At 38.2% G+C, this 9,946-nt stretch overlaps 1 long non-coding RNA gene across 1 annotated transcript; it reads left to right on the top strand.

The window, feature by feature from the left end:
• The first annotated feature begins 5,029 nt into the window (after nt 1-5,029).
• On the top strand, nt 5,030-6,621 carry LOC136181118 (uncharacterized). The gene is made up of 2 exons (XR_010667540.1): nt 5,030-5,153; nt 5,268-6,621. It is a non-coding gene; the product is annotated as an uncharacterized lncRNA (long non-coding RNA).
• The last annotated feature ends 3,325 nt before the right edge of the window (nt 6,622-9,946 follow it).

Here is a 9,946-nt window from a genome sequence, read left to right as displayed (position 1 = left end):
GGAGTGACCGCTCCTTTCCTGTCCCTAATAAGATAACAACCCCACAGTTTATACACACACACCTGAGGTTATGTGTGTGTGTTTGTTTATGTATGTGAGTGTTTGTAGAGCTCTTACAGTGATTAACTGAGTGGAAACTACAACTGAGAAGTCTCAATTGTTAAAACTGCGACTCTAACTCACAGTGTCGTTTAATGTAACAATATTTTCACTGTAAACACGCAAGTCATGACAAATTGTGCTGCTGGCATGGCCAAATATGCTTATGGACATTGACAGGTGTGAGAAAAAAGAGAGAAACCCCAAATAAATAAGTAGATTTTGATTGATGTATGGTCATTTTATAAAATGCTCTGTGTTCTTATAAATGAAATGGCTCACTTTATTCATAGTTGGCTTTTTTATTGAAAATGTGAGGTCACTCTTTTTCAGGCCTTTTTTTTAAAGTGTCAGGGAATAAAACAGAATTAAAGTAAGAAATCAATAGAAAGTGAAACAACAACTCAAACCTTACTGGTAGAGTATCAAACACAATATGTGTTTTTATTGCTCCCTTTCTAAACTGTATATTTAAAAGGGAAAACATATCATTACCACTTCCACTTCCAAACTTGATCAATGAACCCCATTTCTTTTTGAACCCGATAACCTTACCGCACTAATTCATCAGTCACCTGCCTAATAACATACCTTCTGTCATGATTAGGTCTGATTTAGTTTTGTATTTCAGCGTTTAGGTTTCAATGTTTTAATTTCTCCTGTCCATCCTAGTGTTACATGTTTCCCTTGTGTGTTTTTTGTCTTGATGTTTCATAGTTTAGTCTTAAGTGTTTCCTGTTTTATTTTGTAGTTTATTATCCTTGTGTTTCTTTGTTCTAGTGGTTATGTTACATTCTTGAGTTCTCTGTGTATCTTAGTGTTTCTTGATTTATGTTGTAATTCTAGTAACCAGTGTTTCTTGTCTTGTGTTTCTTCCCTTCTGTGTCAGTTCATTGTATGTTGGAAGTAGCCAGTGTTAATTGTTGTATGTTGCAGTGTCAGCTTTTGCTCGTGTGGCTCCCTGTGTTTTGATCCCTGTGTTTTTTGTTGAACTTTTGGAAGTACGTTTTTGCTTGCCTTTGGCCTTTTTGATGATTAAATACTTTTAGTTAATTCTGCACTTGGGTCCACCTCTCCTTGTTTTCCAACCGTTCATGACACCTTCCATATCAACTCTTTGGTGTTTATGATGCGCTGGTTAATGTTCTACAGGGTCTTTGTTGAAACGTGCACCTGCATTATTGATTTAAGTTCTTCTTCTTCTTCAGTATGTGTGAAAATAAACCACATACAATCAAATGTTTAGATGTCACACGTGATAAATGTTTGAAACAAGGAGGTCAAAGCATGATAAACTGATACAAGAAAAGCCAGCTCCTAATGATAGTCAGGATCATGCAGATACCACCAGATATGTTTTTCCATGAATCATTTCAAAATAAAATTCCAGATAAAGTAATAGAGTAAAAAAATCTCTAAAAATGTCAAATTTCCCCACTAACTGTTACCTCAAACCTAATATATATATATATATATATATTTTTTTTTACTTTTTAATAAAACCAGATCATTCAAACACTAAAACCCAAGCAAGGCTTCACTTAGATATAATTCTCTATATCTAAGTATCTTCAGTGGTTTTGTTTCACTTACATTTTTCTGACAAGGCGGGGTAGGAAGGTTTGAATTTAATAACAAATTTAAACAACTTTGCGTTGTCATTTCAAGGCCTCTTTGGGTTTTTAAAAATCAATGATTTTTTGTGTGGCGCCAGTTCAGTCATAAAATAAAATAAAAAATACACATAGGAACATGTGTCTCACAGGAAAACCTTTCACTGGCCTTTCAATGATTTAAAATAATAGATGAGTGTTCAACAGGAACATTGCACACATTAACCCCGACCCCCGTCACGTACGTGGTAATGTAAGGTCTAGTGTTTTGACATTTTGATGAACAAGCACATCGAAAAGGATGAGAAGTTTAAAATGAGAGAACATTCTACAAACACACTCACACCTTTAGCTCATTTACTCATTAACAAGCACTATAACGTCATGTGTTTTAAATTGAAATAAAAACTCTCTCCTTGCTTACGTACTTGTTTATTTTTATAATGCAAATAAATACGTAGATCTTCTCCTATCATCATATAGTTTCATTTCCAAATAAGCTGAGACATTCTTATCTTTCTACACAAAGCAATGGAAACGTTTTGGTGAAGTTGTGGTACCACTAGGCCTATTTGTGAATCAATTGCCTATGTTATCCAACTCATGAATTTTAATTAAAGGAAAACTCTTGTTATAGTGTTAATTTCTCTACCTGTTAACAAATACCACAAAAAATACAGAAACCTTCATTGACCAGGTCCTTTAAGTAAGTACTTTAAGTTGATAAAATTTTCACATGCGAAATTTAAGATTTTCCTTATTCGTCAGTGCCATATACTTCAAATTTGTTAAGGAATTATTTCAAACACTGAGCCACAGTAGTGAACCCGTCGACATGTTCCTTCATCACTTTTAACATATAGCATGTCTGACTGCTTTAAAAAAAGACTCAGCATCAAATGTTTATTAATCACCACTGATAAAAAGTCCCCAATGCTTGCTACCTACTTATCTTTGGGTAAAATTAGTAAAATACCACAGTGCCCTTCTCTAGAAGTGTTTTATTATTTAATAAGACAATTTATTTATGCAGAGTTTCTACAGATGTTGAATAGGAAGACTTGAACCGGCAACCCTCAGGTTCCCAACCCCGATTACCACAGACTGAGGGAACCGGTCTGACGCCCCAAGATTTACATATAAAAAATAATAGCAACCTTGTACAGAAAGTGTCTTAAAATAGCTTAAAATGTACATGTATGTGGTATCTGAATCCAAAACTGCCAGCAAAACAAGCTCTGATCTGAAAACTAGGATGGTCTTGTCAGCTAGGTGGAAGAATCGAAACTTGCTTTGAGTAGATATTGATAGTGAGTCGTTATCAGGCTTTGTTTGGGCTGAGCACTCAAGTTTAATTCTCTGAGCATCAACAGGAGAGGCAGTTGACGTGTGTCACACCCTATTTTGATTGCAAGCTAACTTAATGATGATGGTCTCGATATTATTGATGATGATGATGGTTGTGACGATGGTTTTTGCTTGTTAACGACGACTTATAAGATGGTTTCTATACTGAAGAACTGCCATCAGTGTTGTGCTTTGCCTCTGTGCAATGCCTGTCAGCACCTGTGTGTCCAATCGGACTCAAAGCTGATCGTTTGCTCTTACTGACATTGTTCACTTTTTTCTAGATCCTTGCTTGTGTTGTACTTGTTCTCTGATGTACGTCGCTTTGGATAAAAGCGTCTGCTAAATGAATTGTAGAATTGTAGATTGTGGTCATGTGCTGTCAAAAATATCTCGTGATTCATATCACAGTTGATCAAGTTCCTGATGAAGATGGGATCAGACCTGTGAGACACATGTCAGCACATGTGAAGGATCACACATCCTGAGTTACTGATTTATCTGCTCCTCCAGTAAACTATACAGAACACAGTGTTTTGCTCATGCTGTGGTGTAATACGCTCAACTGTGCGTGGAGATGTTGTTAGAAAACTTTTAAACTTTTTTTTAACCGAAGTACATGGAACAAAGATCAGCAACAACTAGGCTATATAACCATAAAAATGGAGGCTACTTCAACTTTTAGGGTGGTTAAATGGGAGTATACACATAAAAAATACACCTGATTTAAGGTTTTCAATTGTTGAGGAAGTGTAAAAAAAGAGGATGTTTAATCATAGAATTTTCTTATTCTCAATAAAACTGGTAGTTGTGATAGTTCTTCTGTTTCCAACAGTTTGACACAAATCATAAATGTTTTTGAAGGCAAGTATTTAAACATGTTTGTATCATAGACTGTAAATAATAATCTTTATAGAGTCTATGGTTTGTATAAAATCAGAACTCTATCTTAAGAAACAAAAAGAAAAGCTATTAAGAAGTATTTTTGCAGATTGCCTCTGTGACTGATGACATGAGTCGTGAGATTCAAAAACAATCGTGTCGATTGTAGTCGACATGAGATTGTTAATACTTATGCACATGCAATGCTCTGTTTTAGGTGGATGTGGTTTAAAAGTATTTTATATAGGCCTATTTATTAGTCCATTATCTCTCCACCTACACAGGTCGGTCCCCATTCCAAAGGTTACTTTGATCAATAATAATACTCTGTGAGGGAGGGGGGAGTGAATGATTTCTCTGCTACTTAATTCATAACCCAGGATAAATCATGTCATATGTAAAATGTAATTGATATAGTTGAGTAAGAAGTAGGCTACAATGTTTCCTTCTTAAATGTTGTGAAATAGAAAGCAGAAAATGTAAGCAATCTGGTAAGTTTCTACAGAAGCCTATTGCATTCATGTGGAGAATTATTATTTTTGCCTGGTTTCTTGTTATTACGAGATAAAGATCTCATTATTATGAGATAAAGACCTCGTAATAACAAGAAAAGCATCAGGGTGGTGGCGATGAGGAAGCACAGGTTTGTTTATGGGAGTGCACAATACACCAGCAGCAGCTCATTACAAGGTGAAGAATCAGGTATTAGCTATAGTAATTGCTAATTGGCAAACTAGTTAATATTAAATGTATGTGTTTGTGTAACATTGTACCAGAATGGTATCTTATTAATGGCTTTTTATCATTTAATGAGTCTCTGGTCAATCAGCCTTCTAACTAGAGCTAACGCTAACGCCTAAAAACCCTAACCCTATTATTGCTTGTGAGCAAACTATAATTAGTTCAAGCTAATTAGGGTGTTGGTTGTGGTCTTTATTGTTGTCCTTCTCTGCCCCACAGGTTAAGTTATGTAGCAGTAAGTTCTAGCATTTTGTGTGCAAAAGAGGAAGGAATGATGCTAATGCCATCCCTAAAACATCAGCGTTAACGTTACTACATCTAACTTTATAAAGCTGGATGTTCTTTCCCTGCATATCCCACACATAAGGATCCAGAAATCACCAGCTGTCTGATGAAGATGAAGGTCTCTGGACCTTTCTTCAGAATCGAGGTGTTCCTGAAGAAAATATACAGAAAATGGAGCGGGACAAGGTAACTAACACAGCAGTTAGGCAGATATTGAACGATTAAGTTACATATGTAATGTTATAGCTAAGTTCAAGTGGGTCTGGCTAACTTAAAGGTTTACTATGTGTTTTGATCCAGCAGATGTCGCCCTTGACTGACTAACTGTCTGATCCAGGTCTACACTCCCTCCCGCCCACTACGCTCTTCCAATGAAAGGCGTCTGATCCAACCTTCACAAAAGGGTCCTAAGTCTCTGACTAGACTCTTCTCCTCTGTTGCCCCCCGGTGGTGGAATGAACTTCCAAACTCCATTGGCTCTGCAGAGTCCCTCTGCACCTTTAAGCTAAAGACCCAGCTCTTTCATGAACACCTACTAACTTAATGATGATGGTCTCAATATTATTGATGATGATGATGATGGTTGTCACGATTGTTTTTGTTTGATAACAATGACTTATAAGATGGTTTCTATACTGATTAGAGCTCTCAAAAACTGCCGTCAGTGTTGTGCTTTGCCTCTGTGCAATGCCTGTCAGCACCTGTGTGTCCAATCGGACTCAAAGCTGATTGTTTGCTCTTACTGACATTGTTCACTTTTTCTAGATCCTTGCTTGTATTGTACTTACTCTCTGATGTACGTCGCTTTGGATAAAAGCGTCTGCTAAGTGAATTGTAGAATTCCCAAACATGTAAACTACACATATCAATTAACAATTCAACTTAAACCACCTTGACAAGAGAGCTACGAGCTATCTTTTATAAATGTTAATGGTAACTTGTGACTTAATACTACCTGCAAGCATTCTCGACCTGACTGCCAGACCAACACCCCAGTTACCTTGGCACCTAGGAAGCACTTTTTGGAGAAACTAGCCAGAACAGACATTAAGAGACACTGCAAGTACAAAAGACACGTTAGCCACAGCTGGCAGCTACAGATGCCATCTGTACCATGACAGATGGCATCTGTCATGGTACTCTCTCTTGTTAGTTGCACACGTAAAGTTGCAGATGTGACAGGTTTTAAAATATTTTCTCTTGTTAGTTTTACCAGTCAAGCGATAAGTGGACATAGACAAGGGAGAGACAGGCACAATGCAGAAGCTCTTTGCCTATCTCTACTGTGAAAGCCTAAAGCACCACCATCTCGATACATAGCACATGTCATCTCCCGTAGGAAGAATAGAAGGTCTTTTGTGAGAGTTGGAACCTTCTACCTGGAAAAGTTTGAAATTTCCCCTGTGCAGGAACATCAGGCCATACCCGATGTCCAGCCAGATTAATTTCCCAGGATTACCTGGACACCAGACACGAGTAAAGATGGACGCACTCCCATGACCAGTCACCTTTCGCCAGGTCAGATGACAGTGTTAGTTTATGCTGAGGAGCAGAGAAAACAGTTAAACCCATTCCTCTGACATCTACACAGGCAGCAGTGTCTGTCACAGAAGAGAACGGTAACACTGTGTCTACAATAAAAGAATCAAGCGCTCCTGAATCTCTTAATATTTTAACTTTTATGCTCTTCTCACTTCCAACTAGTGAAACATATCCCTCAGAAACAAACGCTTCATAACCAGGGTCAATCTTTTCTGTCTGACTGTGTTCACTATCAGCAACCTTGATCACAGAACTCGTTGAAGAATTTGTGTGTACCCGTACAGCAGCTAGCACGTTCCTTCTCTTCATTATCATTCATTCCTTTTCGTCACTGGTAAATACCCAGACTTAGACTTTTTCCTGAGCACCGGATACTCACTCCTCCACTGACCCTTGCCTAAACAAGTAATTACAGACAAGTTTAGGGTCAAGCTTTCCCTGTGAGAAAGCTGTAGCTTTCCTGCTTAACTATGCTGGATCTTATTGTGTAGAACTCACTGCAGGTGATCGGTAAGAACCACACGTCTTTAATTCCACTTTGTTTATTCGTTACCACCACAGCCGCATAAATCCTGTTCTCTGATGAATCAGTGGTTCTGCATAAAGTATACACTAAACAGGTACAAGTATAAACAGACTTCTTCACTAACAGGTACAGTTCACAGCAAAGACATTGTATGACAGGCTTCTGAGCATATCAAAATAGCTTATTAATTTACATCAGTAAGGAAGCACTGCCCTCTACTGGACATAATTCACAGTGACTACCTATCTTAATGCCATGTGCATGTCCTGCTAATTAACGAACAGATATGGCTACAATGCCGCCATTCAGTATATCTCCTTACCAAAAACATCACCTAATAATCAATAACTGAACTACAGTATATTGCCACAGTCACACAGAACACATGTATTCTCATCTTTGATGAAGATTATACAGTTAGCTGCTAATATATAACCAGTGAGCCAAAACAAACCTGTGCTCCATTAGCTTAACAGGCAAAATATATATAAAGTATTGACAAATACTCTAGCAAAAGATAAAACATGTATTCTTAACCCTTTAACTCACTTGTGCTAGACGCACTTCACATCAGATGACAATTGGGAAGGATTAACATCCAGGAGAACTTAACGTGTTGAGATGTGTTGAGTGTCTGACCACAGTCAGGGCAAAAGTGAAAGCTAAAGAGGAAAAACACTGGCAAAGACGTCTACCAGAGGGCGCCTTTTTCACACCCAGCATTTCTCGCAATGAAGCTAATCTTCATGACCACTGCTATGAAAAAAATAAACTTTGTGGGTCAATACAAACTCATCTGACAATTTAGCCGCTTCTGAAACCTTGCTTACCTTCTGTTTATTTAAGTAAGTAGCAAAGCGGTCAGGTAAAGTGTTTTTAAACTGCTCAAGTAAAATCAAGTCTTGCAGATGCTCCAATGTCTTTACCTGAGAAGCAGAACCCCAGCGGCTAAACTGAGTTGCTCAATCGCGAGAAAATTCAGTGTAGGACTGTTTTTATTTCTTTAGCCATCTGAATCTCTGTCGATATGCTTCAGGTACTAGCTCGTATACCAGCTGATAGCTGCCACTATCACTAACAGTCAAAGCTGAGAAAGCCTCCTGGGCCTTGCCAGTAAGAACACATTGATGAAGCAGGGTAGACAGGGGTTAGACAAGGAACTCTCACATCTGCACCCTCTGCGGCACAATCCAAGAATTCTGTCCAGAAGGCGGCATACACATCCCTGGATACACCATCTGCATCTTTTTCACTGGTGAAGCTGTATTTCAAGGCGTAGTCCATTATCGCGGGGTCTTTGAATTGGCCAACCATTTCCTCTAAGAGATTCGCTCTGTGAAGGTTAACAGTCACATGTACAAGTTCATAGCCAGGACTTGGTGGGGCAGCATGTACAACATAATCTGAAACAGGTGGAATAGGAGTGGAAGTGGAGGGGATGGCAATTAGTTCCTCTTTGTCTGTCTGAAGGATAGGCAGGTGTAAAAGAGTATCATCAAGATGACTTGCAAAGGGTCCACCTAGCAATGGACCTATGATGACTTCAGATATGTCACTGAGAGAGGAGAGATCAATAATGTCAACAGCAGTAGAGAAAATAATGGTCTCTGTATTACTTTGCTTATCTGTCGTCTCTGTCTGTTGATTAGCTGTTTCCACTGTATCTGTCTGTTTTGTTTCTTCCATTGGCTCAGCTTGTTTTTCAACTTCATCATGAATCTCTGTTGAATTTTCATCTTTGTCTACCAGAAGCTCCGTCAGTAAGTAAAATCTTAAGAGCCCCAATTTCAGTACCTCACACAGCTCTCCCACATTAATAGTATCCTCAAGTTCTGCTTCCACCCTGCACTGTGAATGTTTACATGTTGTGTTCAACAAAAACATATAATTGTTTGTGTGGTATTAGTTTAAGCAGACTGTGTTTGTCTATTGTTGAGACTTGAAGATCAGAACACATTTTATGACCAATTTAATCAGAAAACTAATAGATTCCAAAGGGTTCACATACTTTTTCCTGCAACTGTATCTGCTAATCCAATATGTCTATTTAAGGCATAGGCAGCTCGCTCCTACACTGACAGTAGGCTGCACAAATAACGAAGGCATTAATATCTGGCAAAATAAAGTCACAATCAATGAAGTGACTTCTCATTTTCATTTCAAATGTCATTCTTTCATTAATAATGTGGGATTGTGCCCCTCTGCAAAGTTTGGTGGATTTTACACTTGTTGTGCTAAGCATTTGTGCACCTAGCGGGGTTTGGACTTTGAGAAGCCTCTGGACCAGTGGTACTCAACCTTGTTGGACTCAAGGGCCACATTGACGAACATTTTTTTGCAAGAGCCACAATCCAAAAATGTCCCTTACTTTTCCTAAAAGCATTTGAGAAGAGTTTTTATTTCTGCTTTTTGACAATATTCATTAGCGGTACGCTAAAGACTCTCAAATAAGATTTTATGTGTTTCGTTTACACCGTATGCCATTATGATAACAGGTGATTCACCGAGCAGCTGAAAGAAAATATTGAAATGAAGGCATGAGAAGCTTCAGTTTTAACAAGAGACATCATTTACAGGATTGTCATACTGGGACGGCCGGCTCCTCCCCTTGTGTATAAAAGTTGTTTAATTGAGGGACTAGAGAGAAAAGAAGAATAACATACTGTACTCACTGCTTAACTGTGTTTCTAGTTCACGGTCATTTCGGGTAAATTTACATGCAGTGTGAAGATACGAGCATAATACAGATTGCGCGAGTTGTTTTGGTTTCATGCTGGTGCTCAAGGGCGACATCTGCTGGATCAAAACACATAGTAAACCTTTAAGTTAGCCAGACCCACTTGAACTTAGCTATAACATTACATATGTAACTTAATCGTTCAATATCTGCCTAACTGCTGTGTTAATTACC

Source organism: Labrus bergylta, chromosome 12 (genome assembly GCF_963930695.1).
Source record: "Labrus bergylta chromosome 12, fLabBer1.1, whole genome shotgun sequence".
Lineage (NCBI taxonomy): Eukaryota > Metazoa > Chordata > Actinopteri > Labriformes > Labridae > Labrus > Labrus bergylta.
The sequence above is the reverse complement of the archived record's forward strand: the minus strand, read 5'-3'. Positions and strand labels throughout refer to the sequence as shown.